Genomic DNA, 17,580 nt, shown 5'->3' with positions numbered 1-17,580 from the left:
ATTCTTAATGTAAATATTTATTCAGTTCCCAAAATTAATTTACTTATAGTATAATTGAAGAACATTGTTACATAAACGGACATTTTGCCATATACAGGAACAGTCCCTGGATTAAGACGGGGGTTCCGTTCTTGAGATGCGTTGTAATGAAAAAACACAGATGCCAATAGCCCCTTGCGAACACAATTATTTTAAACTTTACTGGTTTCCAGCTGGCGCTGAGTATTTATCCTAATGTTAAGACCTCAGGTTTGTAAGTTTATGAAAAATACAAATTGGTTAAAAATTTGTCATTTTTATGCTTTGGGTGCCTTAAAAACTATGTGAACTGCATTCTTATTGCTTTTTTCATAAAAAAAACATTCAAATATTGATTATTTTGCATTTTTCGAGTCATATTTCTTCTGCCAGATCAGCGTTGTAGGCACCGTAACCCTGGTGGAACATGTGTCATAAACCTGGAAATAATTTCTGATAAATATAATTGAAAAGCGTTGTAAGCCGAACCTGTCGTAAGGCGGGGACTGTCTGTACTATAATGTGCAGTAATAAATCTATATACAACTATAGCCCTGGCATTCTTGTGTATTTTTAATGACATTCATGACCCAAATCATCTATTCGTTTTGACAACCCTTATGAAGACTATAAAACATAAATGGTTGTTTTTCATTGGGTATGATAAAAACAGAAAAAAAAAAAAATGAAATATTCCAAGAAAATGGCTAAGCTGGAACTAAGTCTGTATTGAAAAGAAAATATAAGAATAGAAAAATCTTGTTATGAATACTCTTAATGGAAAGAAACAAGGGACTATATGAATAGATGATAAATTCAATGGCTGCTGATAATTGTATTTGTGTAACCTATGTATATTTATGCCATGCTCTCCTCTATATGCCTACATATACACAATCCTTTTCAAATAGCTCTCTATCTCAAAACAATGGGAGAGCTTCTGTGAGCTTGTAATTTACAAATATCTATAGGAAAATTAATATAAAAACAAATAAATAGAAAGTGCAGAAGTCCAATAGCATGAAATAATCCCAAGAATGGGCCAAAAAGAGATTTAATTAGGCTTATATGAAAAACAGAGACCTGGAAGAATGGAAAGATTTCCATTGAGTGTCAAGACAATAGGGAACAACCAGAAGCATATTGTTCCCAGGAGACATTAACCAACACACTGATTAAATATGGTAAACGGGAATGGTAGGTCTTTGAAAACTCAGGAGAGGTACATTTGCCAACATAGGGGAAAATGCCTAAATTGCCATGTAGGAGCCAATAGGGTGTAGTGTTTCCTGGTTGATGGGTTCTCTTGGATTTCTCCAAGTTGCTTGTGTTTCAGGAAGGAGTCCTTCCTCTTTTAACCCTTAACGCCGATTGGACGTATTTTAAGTCTATATAAATTCGTTGGGTGCCAATTGGACGTATGGTACGTCAATATAAAAAAGTTTTTTAAAAAAATTCACGGAAAAATATTTATAGGCCTACTAGGCAAAAACTTTTGAATCAAGCGCCTTGGGGGATGCTGGGAGCTCACGGATCAAGACGTTGTTCGTTTACTATCGTTAACCAGGAGCGCAAGCGCGAATTTCTTTCTTCTCGCACTAAAAAGTATCAGCAACAACATCTCAGAAATTATTTCGTCACTTTGACATAATTTTTGCACCATTTTATATTAGCCGTACATGGAGTATTATATATGAAAATGTGCGCAATTTCATGTAGAATACAACCAAAAAACAACTCATGGTTGTAGCTTTTATCAGTTTTGAAAGTGCCAAACTTTGTAAGCTAAAACTCTTATATTCTAGTAATATTCAATCATTTATCCTCATTTTGCAACAAATTGGGAGTCTTGCACAATATTTCGATTTCTGGTGAATTTATGAAAAAAACTTTTTCTTTTTTCTACATCCGACGCGGTACTCTTCCGAAAAAATCATAAATTTTTTTGTCCGATTGTCGTAATGTTTGCACCATTTTTAAATTAGCCATTTACTAAAGTTTTATATATGGAAATGTGCGCAATTTCATGTAGAATACAACTAAAAAAAAAAACAACCCATGGTTGTAGCTTTTATCAGTTTTGAAATATTTTCATATAAATAACGATAAGTGCCAAAGTATCAATCTTCGGTCAACTTTGACTCGACCGAAATGGTCAGAAACGCAATTGTAAGCTAAAACTCTTACATTCTAGTAATATTTAATCATTTACCTTTATTTTGCAACAAATTGGAAGTCTCTAGCACAATATTTTTGATTTATGGTGAATTTATGAAAAAAAAAAAAAAAATTTCCTTACAACCACGTGGTAACTCTTCTGAAAAAATCATAAATTTTTTTGGTCCGATTGTCGTAATGTTTGCACCATTTTAAATTAGCCATTGCATAAAGTTTTATATATGAAAATTTGCGCATTTTCATGTAGAATACAACGAAAGACAACCCATGGTTTCTAGCTTTTATCAGTTTTGAAATATTTTCATATAAATAACGATGTGCCAAAATTTCAACCTTTGGTGTCAACTTTGACTCAACCGAAATTGGTCAAAAAAATGCAATTGTAAGCTAAAAACTATTACATTTTAGTAATATTCAATCATTATCTTTATTTTGCAACAAATTGGAAGTCTCTAGCACAATATTTTGATTTATGGTGAATTTATGAAATAAACTTTTTCCTTATGTCCGTCGCGGGGTAAACTCTTCCGAAAAAAGTCATAAATTTTTTTGTCGGATTGTCGTAATGTTTGCACCATTTTAAATTAGCCGTTACATAAAGTTTTATATATGAAAATGTGCACAATTTCATGTGGAATACACAAAAAACAACCGATGGGTTTAGCTTTTATCAGTTTTGAAATATTTTCAAATTAAAATAACGATAAATAGAAAAAATTTGTCCTTCGGTCAACTTTAACTCGACTGAAATGGTCGAAAACTGTAATTGTAAGCTGCAACACTTACAGTCTAGTAATATTCAATCAATTACCTTCATTTTGCAACAAACGGGAAGTCTCTAGCACAATATTCGATTTATGGTGAATTTTTTTAAAACAGCTTTTTTTTTTACATCCGAGCATTATGAATTCATGCATTATTTTGTGACAATATTTTCTCTGTGTTGCCTTGATTGTTTTACAATGTGCTGTATACCAAAATGATTGCAATTTAGTGTACAATACAAAAAAAAATTTAACTTGTTCGCTTTAAACCGTTTTTGCTTCACAACAGCGCGGAATTTTGTTTTGTTTTTTTTTTTGTTTTTTTTTTTTTTCCAATTTCTATATGCAAAAGTTTTTTTTTGCGTTGGGTGTCCATATATCCCAATATTTATATATGATAATGATATTTTTTTTCATTTCTGATGGTTGTATACTAAACTTCAGGCAATGACAAAAAAAGGAGCCAAAAATGAACTCTTAATCTTGAAAAATAAGCGTGCTGTGATTTTTGAGAAAAAACATTTTTTTCCGCTTCGGCGCTCACTCGTAAATGCCGCCGGCATACAGGAGACAATTTTAGAATACCTTCGACGTTTAAGGGTTAACAGGTTGAGCAGTCAGGTAGAGGTTGAGACTGGTTATTTCTGGCCCTTTCTTTCCTGAATCAGTTAAGTCTGCTGTCAAATGGATCATCAGGACATTCAGGCAACTGTGAGATCAGTTACAAAAAAACTGATCTGCTAGTCTTTCTGAGTTGCCCTGACTTGGTATTTGTCTGTTTTCACACCCTTTGAGCCTGTAACCAGAGTCCTTCAATCCTAGACTTTCCCTGGATGACCGTACACAGTGTCCGCAGCTTTAGGTGGCCTGCGTGTTAACCTTTGCTTTTCCTAATATTTTTTCACGGTGTTAAATAGCACAAACCGCTGTTGTTCAGGGAAATGTATCCTTTGACAACACTGAGCTTTCAGGTGGCTAAACTGGTTTTCTCACAGGTATCTGGAAGTCTCCTGACATGTAGCAAAAATACATTGCCTGCCTTGTGAAGTGGGCCAGCCAATTCTGTCAGGTTGAACTTGTCTGTTATCAGAAGAGGAAACATTTGATTTCTGTCTGTAGTATTCTTGGATGTGGAGACTGTCTGGTTACAGTGGTAGCAATCCATGGTCAATTAATCTTTGACAGTCCAAGTGCGTTGTGATGGCCCTGATGCTGCACATGGGTAACAGCAACAATTCATCGTTCTTTAAGCAAACAGGCTTCAGTTATTGGCTCTTGTCTCCCATAATTTACAGAAGTAGCTACATTGCTCCAGCTCTTGAGAACTTTATTACTGATGGTTATCTGTTGGTGATGATGTACCTTCATGAGAGGTGTCTTTATCTTGCACTGGATTTCAGCCACCAAGTCCAGTTCTTAGTGAAACCATCGGCTTTTCCCTACTTTAAAAAAAATGATGGGCATTGGCAACAATTTCTTTTATTACTAATTGCTCAAGTACATGGAGAACCTTTGAGCTCATATGAAGTCTGTAGGGTTATTATTTATGAGATATCATTTTTGCATTTGGGCCTGCGTGTACGACCCCAGGATAGCTTGAACAAGCTGCAGACTGGGAGAAAGATGGGTAAGAGTGAAACTGTCTTGGGAGCTTCTTCACCTGAAAGTGGTGTTTTTTCTATATGGCATCCAGAAGTTTTTTTACTCCTTTGCTCTTGAATATTCATTGTGTTGTATGTAATCACATGATAGAATGAGAAAATCAGCAAAGCAAAGATTTGGAACTAGGGTATACATAACTACTTATTTTATTCTGCAGACGGTTCAGGATATGTTGAAGATGGCCGTGAAATTTTTGATGAGGAGGATGCCGACGGGGATGCTATTTTCCTTTCTAAAGGCAAAGATAAAAAAGGGTCTAAGAAAAAAGGTGGAAGCAAGTCCTTAGAAAGCTCAGCAGTGAGACATGGTGCTGGCAGTATTAAGAATATGCTAATTAACATGCCTGCGAAGAGAAAGCAAACAGAGGTGAGTAAAGTGACCAGGTAAATTTTATTTTTCTTGGCGTGAGGAACTTAATTTTTGAAAGTACAGTATTATAGAAAGTGAGATGTATTCAACATATATGCCTCATTTCATTACTGGTTAGATGTAATTTTTTACCAGTTCTGGATAAAAAGAAATTTATGTAGAATTAAGGTTAAAATGTCACAATGTGGAGCATCTGAGAGTACAAAACATATGTTATTGGATTATTTTAGAACGTTATTGGATTATTTTAGAACTAATGCCTATAATATTGTTGGATATACACAAAACTTCCACCTATATAGTATTGTATAATTTTTCTTATTCTTATCTTCACCTGTTAGGCATCACTTGTGGGAGCCGGTGTGATACGAGATGCAGGCAACTGAGATATGCCATTGGTGATGCTTAACAGGTTAACTACCATGTTTTTGCTAGTTAGGGAACATTCACAAATGGTTTAGATAAACCAAGATACTACAAAGACTAAAAGGGGCCATCTCAGGTGCTATAGAGAATAGATGGCAGGTGAACTGTAATATGTTCCTTCTTGCAGATCTTGAAGGTAGAACATAGCATAGTCAGTGAGAGGCAATTATTTTTAGTTGGTTGCTAAAATGATTATTAGGTCAGGAATTTTTTTTTCTTTTTAAATCCCCCATTTATGCATTGCCACTATCAGATGCAGGAGTTCTAGAGGGATTGTTTTGCTTTAATGGTGGTATACCAGATCATATAAGTTGATCTGGTTGCTTACAGCATAGCTATACTATACATATACAGTAAATATTGTATAATTGGAAGTAAAAACCACGGATGCCAATAGTCCCTTGCGTACACAATTATTTTAAACTTTACCGGTTTCCAGCTGGCGCTGAGTATTTATCCTAATGTTAAGACCAAAGGTTTGTAACTTATGAAAAATCCAAATTAGTTAAAAATTTGTAATTTTAGATGATGGGTAACTCAGCCTATTTCTTTCTGCAAGTGTAGAATTAATTGGTATCCTGTACAGTGCCCGCAAAAAAAAATGCATTTGCATACTAAAAATTCTATATGCAAGAAAATTTGTATAGATTCCATATGCATTCCACCATAAGAAAGTGGGTGGTGGTTAACCATTAAGAGCTAGGCTAAAAAAAAAAAAAACATGCAGCACACCAGGCCTGGGAAACTTTGAGGTCAGCCAGTTTAAGAAAAAAAAAACATATGGGAAAGAGGAAGATATGTAATTGCACGATATAGATTTTTTTTAAATTCTCCCTACATTCAACAAGAAGCTGAAAAAAAAACTACAATTTACATCCCCTAAGAGGCCTCTATTACAAGACAGTCGTAAATTTTACCAAGTTATGCATGGATTGTCTTATGAATAATTTTATTTTATTTTGTAAAATTATGATTACAGCTCACATAATATCAAAACAGATAAGAACTAAAATCAGTAACAAATTCGAGTATGTTGTTGTAAAATATTTACGTAAATTTTCTGAGATTGAAGATGCAGTACTTTTTTGGATTATGCATGTTTTTTTCTAAAATTCCTTTGCAAAATTACAATTATAACTGACATGCTATCATAAAACTTGAGAACTAAAGCCAACAGCATCCCCTGGGGTATATTTATGAGCAACTATATAAAAAGACGTCATGTGAGAGCAAGAGGCAATACATCTCCTTGAAGTCAAGGTAGACAACTAAACCTGTTATTTGCTACTCTTATGAGGTATCTGTTCCATTAAGGTTAACTGACTCGGTGTAGTTGTGTCAGACTCCATCCCGCTGCTCTGCCAGCCTACAGCCTTCAGTGGGCTGCCCACACTCGTTGAAGAAGCTAATTTATGTCGCTCTTAAAAGCCAACATTTTCATGAACTTTGCTGCCCTATAACTCCACTCTAAGTGGTCAGAATTGGTCAAACTCGGCTTTCAATGGAAGAGAAGAGCTCTGCCCTCTCCTTATTAGAACAAGGCATGTCTGTGATATGCTTAGCCACAGACCTGAAAGTCAACTAGGATGGCAATTTACAACCTCAAAACGCTGCTGCATAACTTACTCCTTGCACAGCACCACCCAGAAGGAAGACATCTGTTTGTACTGACACAATTATGAAGAAAAGTGCTAACAAATCCTTCCATAACTGCCACAGCCATCAAGAAAAAGTTTCCTGAACTCCTGAAGGAGGTCTCTGTATGGGCTACTCAACACCGCCTGCAGAAGGACCTCATAATGCCTAGTTGTCGTGCCACCAAGAAGCCTCATTAACTGTAGCCATGAAGAAGAAACAGTGTAATTTCTGTAATAAAACAAGCATTGGACCTCTGAGCAGTGGCAAAAAGTGATGTTTAGTGATAAAAGCATCTTCAGGTTGGTCAGGGCCGGCTTCAAGATCATTCACCATCCGAGTAATGTGCCCCATCATGGAACCCATGGTACACAGGGAAAACTGAAGCAATCTGAAAGTATTATGGTTTGGGTGCTTTCTTCCTAAGAACGTAACAATGAAAGGAAGTAATTATGTGATGTTTTGAAGGATCACTTGCTGGTGATGTGGGGTGTAAATCATGTGAATGTGAATTTTGTATGCATGATGTGCCCCTGCCCACAGGTCAGAAGATGTGAAAAATTTCTTTGTGGACAACAATAGCATTATTTTGGAATTGCCAGGCAATTCCCCTGACTTGAATCCAATCGAGAATGCCAGGAACAAAATGAAAAAATGAAATAGAGAAAGACCGGCCATCCAACAACCCGGACCTAAAGGCGCATATTCGATGCCTGGCAACTTCACATGGTAATCAAGAGTAAGGGGAAGGACATGACCAAGTACTAGGTGTACAATAAAAATGAAAATAAAACAAATTAGATTTTTTTTTTATCCAAAATTGACTGTTACACTTTTTTTAACTAAATTTTTTTTAAATTTTTATTTTTTTATTTTATTTTTTTTTGGGGGGGGAGGACACTACTGTATTTAATCACACGTGTAGAGGATACTGTAATCTCTCAAGTCATCAAAGGGGAGCAGGAAGAGTTACACTATGCTGGATGAGAGAAGCACTTCCAAGCTGCAACAGCAGCTGGGTGTAATCGATAGTAATGGATTTGATTGTATTTTGTCAAATGGAAGTGGTAATTTGAAGTTTTGTATCAATGTTGTTTCAAGTCATTTATTGTAACTAGTTAATTAAGGACTTGAGACTCAGAGTCTGGAAAAACTAACCCCTATTACTAATAATAATAAGTTAAATACAGATTCAATCTTTTACTGTCTTACTTTCAGTCTAATGTGCGACTTGATGAAGATGAGGTTTTGTTTTTGGGTGATATATTACAAGCTGCAACAGCAGCTGGGTGTAATCGATAGTAATGGATTTGATTGTATTTGTCAAATGGAAGTGGTAATTTGAAGTTTTGTATCAATGTTGTTTCAAGTCATTTATTGTAACTAGTTAATTAAGGACTTGAGACTCAGAGGTCTGGAAAAACTAACCCCTATTACTAATAATAATAATAAGTTAAATACAGATTCAATCTTTTGACTGTCTTACTTTCAGTCTAATGTGCGACTTGATGAAGATGATTTTTTTGGGTGATATATTACAAGATTTGGACAACGAACCAACACATGTCCCAATACCACAACCAACTTTTCTCAAAAAGAAACCAAAGCCATCTCCAACAAGCAAGTGGCTGTCAACCCATTTGCAAGGCCCCAGATGACAGCCCCTGTTAGAGCAAAGGCTTCCCCAAAGCCTTTAAAAATTCCTGACCCAGATAAAGAAAATGCAGTTAACGGTGTATCTCCCAAGGTATGTTTCCTGTGTATGAAATTTTTAACATAATTTCGGGAATATAATATTGCATGAGGATTGTAACTCTGCTTGCTTTATTTTATTCTGAAATATTCTTTACTTACTGGTTTGGTTCTGTAGTTTACTTTACTTACTACAAATAGTTGCTATCATAACTTGACATAATACAAATCGTTGCTATCATAACTCGGCATTTCTGTTTTATGCATGACACTTACCTGGCAGGTATATATATAGCTTATCCTCTTGACGCACTGGCAGAATTTCAAAACTCGCGGCAACGCTAGTACACTGGTAGTTCAGGTGATGGCCACCCCGCTCCCGTGGCGCTGGTACTTGGAACTATTCCCGTTTTCCTCAGATTTTCTCTGCCAGCCGAACCGGCAACATCGTTGTTGGTTCTCTGTTGGAATTTCCTGCTCGTTATCTGACTTTTGGATATTGGTATCGTATTCAGGAAGTTAGAGTGGCAATCGCAATTGTTTTGAATTTGTAGTATGTCTGATTCAGGAAGTATGTTTAGAGTTTGTGTGAAAGAAGGGTGTAAGGTGAGACTGCCGAAATCATCGGTAGATCCACATACTATTTGTAAGAAGTGTCGTGAGTTTGTATGTACGTGGGACAATAGGTGTAATGAATGTCAGTGTCTGAATGAGAAAGAGTGGAAGGCTCTTATGAAGTATGTGGAGAGATGGAAAAAGATCGGGTTAGAAGATCTGTATCTAGGAGTGAAAGATCGGGATCTTCGAGTAAACCTTTGGATGATTCCTTGCATGTGTCTTCTCCAGCTCATTCACATGTAGATGTAGCACCTTTTCCCCAGGTTTCTCCTGCTCCAGTTGCTGTATCTGAGGATACTACGGATCCACAAATAGTGAAAGTGTTCGCTGCCCTTGCGTCCATGGAGACCAAATTAAACGGTTAACGGACAAAGTGGAAGTGTTTGGTGACAGTGTTGTGAGGGGGCGTCTGATCGTCTCTCTCGTGCTCCTAGACCTAGACCTCTGTCAAGCTCCCAGACCCAAGGGAGAAGGCATGTCGACAGTCGAAGGGAGGCGAGAGGGGTTGACATGCGATCAGGCGTCCCCTTCAGGCAGTCCTGTTGAGACGTCCCAGGCTTGCTGCAGTACGCCATAGAAAAGGCGATACTGGGAAGTGCCGTTACTCTTCGGATAGTTCGGCCTCGGGAAGGAGCAGACGATTCGCGGAGGTATCGCGTCCTCTCAAGAGGTCATACTGTCCGTCCTCTTCACAGGAGGAAAGGGCTTCGACCAGGAAGGGTGGAGTAGCCCTGAGATTTTTCATCGGAGGATGAAGAGATGATCCCTATCAAAAGGAAGAGGATTTCACGTCGGCTGGAAGTTTCGCTCGCCTCCGTCGTTGAGCCCGGTGCGTCCTCGATCTCCTCATCATCAGGAGTCTCGTAAGGAGGCGGGGACGAAGGAGGTGCTGCGGGATATGCAGCAGAGATTGGCAGTAATTGTGCAATCATGGGAGAAGCCCGAACAACCTTCGGTTAGACGTAAGGACTCGTCTCTCCCGGTTAAGTCCTCCAAGAGGACGCAGGACGTACAACGCGATCCAGGACGCAGTGCGTCCTGTAAGAAGGACGAAGTTCAGGACGCAGGACGCAAGAGGAGAAGTGATGGACGCAGCGGTGGACGCATACGTTCAGGAGGACGCAGGACGCAGGCGGCAGCAAAGTCAAAAAACATTGTTCTCTACAAGGAAGAGAGGAGTTTTGTAGGGAGTCAGTGCCACATTCACTTTCTAAACAGCAGCTGCATAAGGACTCTGATTGGGAGAATCAGCAGGATCTTGGTTTTCAAGATATTTCTTCGCAGGAGGAAGAATTTGCGGAGAGTACGGAAGAGGACAAGACGGAAGCGCCTTCTTCGGATTACAAGAGGCTAACAGAGTGCCTTCTTTCTCTGTTTGAAGGAGATTTTCAACCTTCAGGCCCGCCATCGCCTTTGTCGCAATTTTCAAAGACGAAGAAAGCCAAGAAATCGTCGTTTTTGAAAATGACTTTGTCCATTTCGGCCAAGAAAGCCCTTCAACGAGTAAATGAGTGGTTGAAGGAGAAGAAAGAGTCGGGCAAGACTTCTTTTGTTTTTCCTCCGGCCAAGTTGGCTTCGAAGTCTGGTGTTTGGTATGCTACGGGGGAAAGTCTTGGCCTGGGAGTACCTGCCTCCTCCCAGGGAGACTTTTCCAACATAGTGGATAGCTCCCGTAGACATGCTTTGCATTCAGCCAAAGTGTGGTGGACTTCTTCGGAGTTCGACCATTTACTCAAAGGTATCTTTAGGACTTTTGAGGTATTTAATTTTCTTGACTGGTCGTTGGGGGCCCTGGCTCGGACTTCGGAGATGGAAGAGTCGTCAGTATCGAGTTGTCGAGAAGCATCATGTCCTGTATAGATAAAGCCTTGAGAGATGGAGCTAATGAATTGGCTTCAATATTCACAGCAGGCGTCTTGAAGAAAAGACATCTCTTATGCTCGTTCGCTGCTAAAGGAGTGTCGAACGCGCAAAAGTCGGAGTTGATGTTCTCTCCCCTGTCAGGACAGCTCTTCCCTCAAGAGATCATTAAGGACATATCTCTCTCCCTCACTCAGAAGGCTACCCAAGATCTTCTTACGTCATCTGTGAGGAAGTATTTACCTTCTAAGGTCATGAAGAAGACTACGAAAGATACGAAGACAGCACAGCAGCCCTTTCGGGGTAGGACTTTCTCCCGACCAGCATTTAGAGGGAAAAGAGTTCCAGCCAAAAGAGGTGCTAAAACTTCAACGAAACAATGAGTCAAAAGTCCTCCAGACTTGTGTAGGGGCCAGACTTTTGGACTTCTGGGAAGTCTGGCAAAACAAAGGAGCGGATCCTTGGTCCGTAAAGGTAGCGAAGGAAGGGTACAAGATCCCCTTTCTCAAGAAACCACCTCTCGCTACAGCTCCGAGAGCCCTAGGGGCTCACTACATCGATTTAGAGAAGAGAGAGGCTCTTTGGCATCAGGTCGTCACCATGATGGAAAAAGGGGCAATAGAACCGGTTCTGGATTGCGAATCCCCAGGTTTTTACAACCGTCTGTTTCTAGTACCGAAATCATCAGGAGGTTGGAGGCCGGTACTGGACGTAAGCCAGCTAAACTTGTTCGTAGAAAAGACCAAGTTTACGATGGAGACGAACGATTCAGTACTGGCAGCGGTACGACCAGGCGACTGGATGGTAACACTGGACCTTCAGGATGCGTACTTCCATATCCAATTCATCCAAGGTCGCCAGGAAATATTTCTGAGATTCGTAATCCGGGAAGGATTTATCAATTCAAAGCCCTGTGTTTCGGGCTGTGCACGGCGCCTCAAATTTTTACAAGAATGATGACGAATGTGGCGAAAGTGGCTTCATTTGGCAGAGTCAGAGTATCTCTCTACCTCGACGATTGGCTCATAAGAGCACAATCAAAACAGCAATGTCTGGAGGACACGAATGTAACATTGGATTTAACCCAGCAGCTGGGTCTGATGGTGAACCTGGAAAAGTCACGACTGATCCCATCTCAGGAAATAGTTTATTTGGGGATTCGGATATCCTCAGTGACTTTTCGGGCTTTTCCGTCACCCGAAAGGCAGACCATGTGTATACGGAAAGTGGAAGAATTCCTATTGAAAGACAATGTCAGCGAGAGAGTGGATGAGCCTGCTGGGGACACTCTCTTCGCTAGAGCGGTTCATTTCACTAGGGGGAGACTTCACATGAGGCCCATTACAGTTCTTTCTGAACGAAGTTTGGCCAAGAAGATCGCAACCAGATTCCTTCCGGTTTCCAATTCCTCCAAAGATAAAGGAGGAACTAAAGTGGTGGCTAGTGCCGGAGAGGTTGTCAGAGGGTACGTCACTCCAGCAGAAGAACCCAGACCGGATATTATTTTCCGACGCGTCAGACGCAGGCTGGGGAGCGACGCTGGGCCCTCGGGAGGAGTCAGGCCTTTGGAGCGAAGAAGAAAAAGGCATGGCACATAAACAGGAAGGAAACTGATGGCGATCTTCTTGGCTATGAAAGCGTTCAGACCGTGGATCAGCGGCAAAGTAGTGCAGATCAACGCGGACAATACCACAGCTCTGGCGTATATACGGAAACAAGGAGGAAACTCACTCGTTGTCTCTTTTGCACTGGCTAAGGAGATTCTTCTTTGGTCGCAGAAAGAAAACGTCACCCTGCTCACCAGGTTCATTCAGGGAGAGAAGAACGTCAGGGCGGATCTGTTGAGCAGGGACGGACAAGTGCTTTCCACGGAGTGGATGTTGCATCGTCAAGTATGCCAGAGACTGTGGAAGCTTTGGGGCACTCCAGTAGTGGATCTTTTCGCTACCGCGGCGACGAAGAGGTTACCGAACTACTGTTCTCCGATCCCACGGACCCTCTTGCAGTCGCAGTCGATGCCTTTCCTACTAGATTGGACGGGGCTAGATGCGTACGCTTTTCCCCCGTTCAAGATTTTAGGAAAGGTAATGAAGAAATTCAGGGAAAGTCGAGGAACAAGGCTCACCCTGATAGCCCCATACTGGCCGGCCCAAACGTGGTTCACAGAGGTACTGGAAGGACAGTAGATTCCCCGAGAAGTCTACCCACGAGAGTAGATCTTCTCAAACAACCCACTTCGACAGGTTTCCACAAGAACACCCTCGCTCTGGGTCTGACTGCGTTCAGACTATCGAAAGACTTGTCAGAGCGAGGGGGTTTTCTAGAGAAGCAGCGAAGGCAGTGGCAAGAGCACGAAGACCATCGACTATCAAAGTGTACCAGGCGAAGTGGGACAACTTCCGTAGATGGTGCAAGAATCGGAAGATTTCTTCATCCAGTACCTCTGTGACTCGGAGTTGCAGATTTTCCTGCTATACCTGAAGAAAGAACTAGGTTTGGCTAATCAGACGATTAAAGGCTATAAGTGTATGTTGTCTGCAGTGTTTAGACACAGAGGTTTAAACCTGTCCAATGACGCAGATCTTAGAGATCTCCTCAGATCGTTTGATACAAAGAAGGATCGACGGTGCAGAACCCCTTCTTGGAATTTGGACGTCGTTCTCAAATTCTTGGAGACGGATAAGTTCGAAACCTATGGGCAGTGCACCGTTGCGAGAACTAACTAAGAAAACTATTTTCTTAGTAGCTTTAGCTACAGCTAAAAGATTAGCGAGCTGCAAGCTATTGACAAGCAAATAGGTTGGAAACACAACAAAGCAGTTTGTTCGTTTCAACAGAGTTCTTAGCAAAGAATGAGAATCCTTCGCATCCATGGCCAAGATCATTTGAGATTGAAGGACTGGCTGATCTGGTAGGTCAAGAGCAAGAAAGGGTTCTTTGCCCAGTAAGAGCCTTACGGTTTTACGTAGAAAGAACAAGAGGCATTAGGGGAACTTCAGGTTCTCTGTGGTGCTCTGTTAAAGATCCTACTAGACCTATGTCTAAAAAACGCAATGGCTTTCTTTGTAAGAGAAGTCATTAAAGATGCTCATTTGCTTTGTCAAGAAGAATGCTTCGGTGTAATTAAAGTTAAAGCTCATGAGGTGAGAGCAGTAGCTACGTCCTTAGCATTCAGAAAAAATTTAGCCCTCAAGGACATTATAGATTCAACGTATGGAGGACAAACTCTGTGTTTGCCTCGCATTACCTTAGAGACGTGAAGACAACTTTTGATAATTGTCAAACGTTAGGCCCGTATGTATCCTCAGGTACAGTACTGGGCAAAGGAGTTTCCACCCCATAACCTAATAACATGCTAGGTTTTATTTTAATTAGGTATAGTGTTTTTATGGTTGTCTGAGGAGGTTAAAGACCAACTCAGTCTGGTGATTAGTGTGTATTATATGTGTGTGTGGTTCAGGTGACTAACTTTCCTAGCATGAATGCCCGTGGTGAATGAGGGCTAGGGTTCTCTGTCAACGAATTGGTCACGTCCAGTTGTCAGGCCCTTATTGTTAGCTTTCTCAACAAACAGGTCACGTCCTAGTTGAGAGCTACTAAGGTTTAGCAGGCTAAGAGGCAGGACCTACGAAGTCAGCTACCTTAGCAGGTAAGGAACATAATACATAGTTCTAAAAATTTTTGGTTAAATTTTTGAATTATGACGATGTTGCTGTCTATGACCCACCTCCAAATGTGTCAATCAGCTATATATATACCTGCCAGGTAAGTGTCATGCATAAAAATGGTATTGTTATGATACAATAAAGTTTTATGCATACTTACCTGGCAGGTATATATAATTAAATTCCACCCTCCTCCCCTCAGGAGACAGGGTTTCAGAGAAAAATCTGAGGAAAACGGGAATAGTTCCAAGTACCAGCGCCACGGGAGCGGGTGGCCATCACCTGAACTACCAGTGTACTAGCGGTTGCCGCGAGTTTTGAAATTCTGCCAGTGCGTCAAGAGGAAATTAAGCTATATATATACCTGCCAGGTAAGTATGCATAAAACTTTATTGTATCATTACAATACCATTTTTATGGCACTTGTCCAACATATTCATAACTGGGGTGTACCCTCCGTAGGGTTTACAGTGCCGTTGTCTGTTTGTTAGCAGCTTAGCCTAAGCTCCATGAGACTCATAAATGCAAATGTACCGAATATGCATCTTTTCCTTGGATCTTTTAAAAAATTATGCTGTACGTCACTGTATCCAATAATATTGTATGTAGTCTTATTACTATTGCATTATAAAATACAAACAAAGTGATTATTGATTTGGTTTAGAAAAAACCAGCTGAGGGCAGAGGGAAGTTTATTTTGCTGTATTTAATTTGATTCAGAGTGATTTTTTTGCCTCTAGTTAGCGTACATAAATCTCTGGAAACTTTTTATGCGACAAGGTTATTTTGTTATATGAAGTGTCTTTAAGTCAAAATATGACTTAAGCCTTAGGAGCCGGAGTAAAAAATCAATATGCAGCACCCCAGGCCAGGTAAACTTTGATGTTAGCCAATTTAAGAAAAAAGCACATCAATGGAAAGAGGGAGATATGGAAATGCATAAGGTGTAATTTTTACTTATTTATTTTTTTCCTTATCTTCCAAAAAAAGTTGAAAATTACTATTTGCAACCTTGCAGGAGTTCTTTTACAAGACAATCGTAAATTTTACTAAGTTATACATGTTTTTTTCTGATAAATAAATTTCTCATTTTGTAAAATTATAATTACCATTCACACAATATCAAAACAGATAAGAACTTAAATCAGTAACAAATTCTGAGCATATTTGTTGTGAAATATTTATGTAAATTTATTGAGATTGAAGATGCAGTAACTTTTTTGGATTATACAAGTCTTTTCTAATATTGCTTTGCACTTTTATTTGCAGAATTATGATTATAACTGACACTATCATAAGAGATAACTAAAACCAACAGCATCCACTGGTAATATTATTAGCAAATATATGATAAGACATCAATATGAGAGAGAGAGAGAGAGAGGCAGTACATCTCTCCATGAAGTCAAATACACAAATAAGTCTGTCTTGAGTTCCCACTTTATCTGAACAGTCTATATGTTGCCATTAGTGAATTTATGGGCTATAGAAGTAATGGCAAATTTTCCCCACTCGATTCCCCCAAAATTGATGGCTCATAATATTGTCACTCACCATGAGTAAATCCATCAACCTCTCAAAACCTGATATTACTACTCATGTGAGTATATATCTGTCCATTAAGGGTTCAATACATCTTGTTGTGAACTAGATTTAGTTATTTTTTGTCAATAAATGGAATTGGGGAGTGCATGTTTTTTGTGTAAAATGAAATTCCATTCGCTGTTTTCACCCTATTTCATCGTAATACGAGCTTTATGTATTTATCTTTTATCAGCGTGAAAACAAGAGTAAATGTGTTCTTTTATGCCAGTCAGTTTAATTTCGATGGAAATGCTTTTTTTCCTCCATTGTTTTTGGTAGTTTTATCCCTTGTTGCTGATGCACGATAATTTAGTCATTAGCAGTGTAAACATTGCTTTCTCAGCATCAGTTACCACTGCAGCCTAAATTTAGCAGTAACTATATATCCTTGCCAATATTTTCTCCAAAGCAAATAAAGGTATAATGTAAAGACTATATCAGTTCTAGTCTACTTAATTAACGTCATTTGTAACACAATTACGGTAATATTTTACTATCGTACGATGGCTGAAATGCAAGTAAAACAGTATTGGTATCTGATTTGGTTTGGTTGTTCGTAGCAAAACTGTGTTTATGTCTGTAACGTTTAAGCAACGATTATTCCGTTATGAAAGGTACTCTTATCATTCTCTTTTATGTTTTTAATGTGTTTAACTAGAAGATATGATAAATAAAGAGATGGAGGAAAAGAGGTTAGGAAGTGCCACTAAGAAGAGGAAGCCCTATATCAATAGAGATGGAAATTGACATTGTTAAGCATTCTGAAAAGGTGACCTGTTTTCTCTCTTTCTCTCTCTCTTCTCTAGGCCAAGGTTTACCTGTAAGTTCATCGAATGTGACGTTAAGAATTTGTAGAAATAGTAGACAATATAGTAAAGGATTAGGCCAATGAAATTCCACATTTTATTAAAGTTATTACGTACAGTTAACCCTCGTTAAGATAGCCTACGTAAAAGTGAGGCCAGGATGCTCGTCTTAGCAGATTTGTATGGTTTTGAACTGGCAATACTGTTGTATGTATTGCAAATACTGATTTTCCACGTACCATCTACTATATTTGAATAATAGAATTAGGGCTTTGAAACTTGTGTTATTTCTAGTACTTATTC

General features: G+C 39.2%; 1 protein-coding gene across 1 annotated transcript in view; it reads left to right on the top strand.

Annotated features, from left to right (window-relative positions):
• Positions 1-8,794, top strand: part of LOC135206463 (DNA polymerase alpha catalytic subunit-like) — a 92,986-nt gene extending 84,192 nt beyond the window's left edge. Inside the window, exons 4-5 of the mRNA XM_064237838.1 lie at positions 4,780-4,988; positions 8,545-8,794. The gene's annotated coding sequence lies outside the window, so the exon portion shown is untranslated. The remainder of the gene's footprint in view (positions 1-4,779; positions 4,989-8,544) is intronic.
• Positions 8,795-17,580: the final 8,786 nt, after the last annotated feature.

The sequence above is a fragment of the Macrobrachium nipponense genome, chromosome 31 (assembly GCF_015104395.2).
Source record: "Macrobrachium nipponense isolate FS-2020 chromosome 31, ASM1510439v2, whole genome shotgun sequence".
Taxonomy (NCBI): Eukaryota; Metazoa; Arthropoda; class Malacostraca; order Decapoda; family Palaemonidae; genus Macrobrachium; species Macrobrachium nipponense.
Note: the sequence above shows the minus strand (reverse complement) of the source record. Positions and strands in the feature narration are given on the sequence as shown.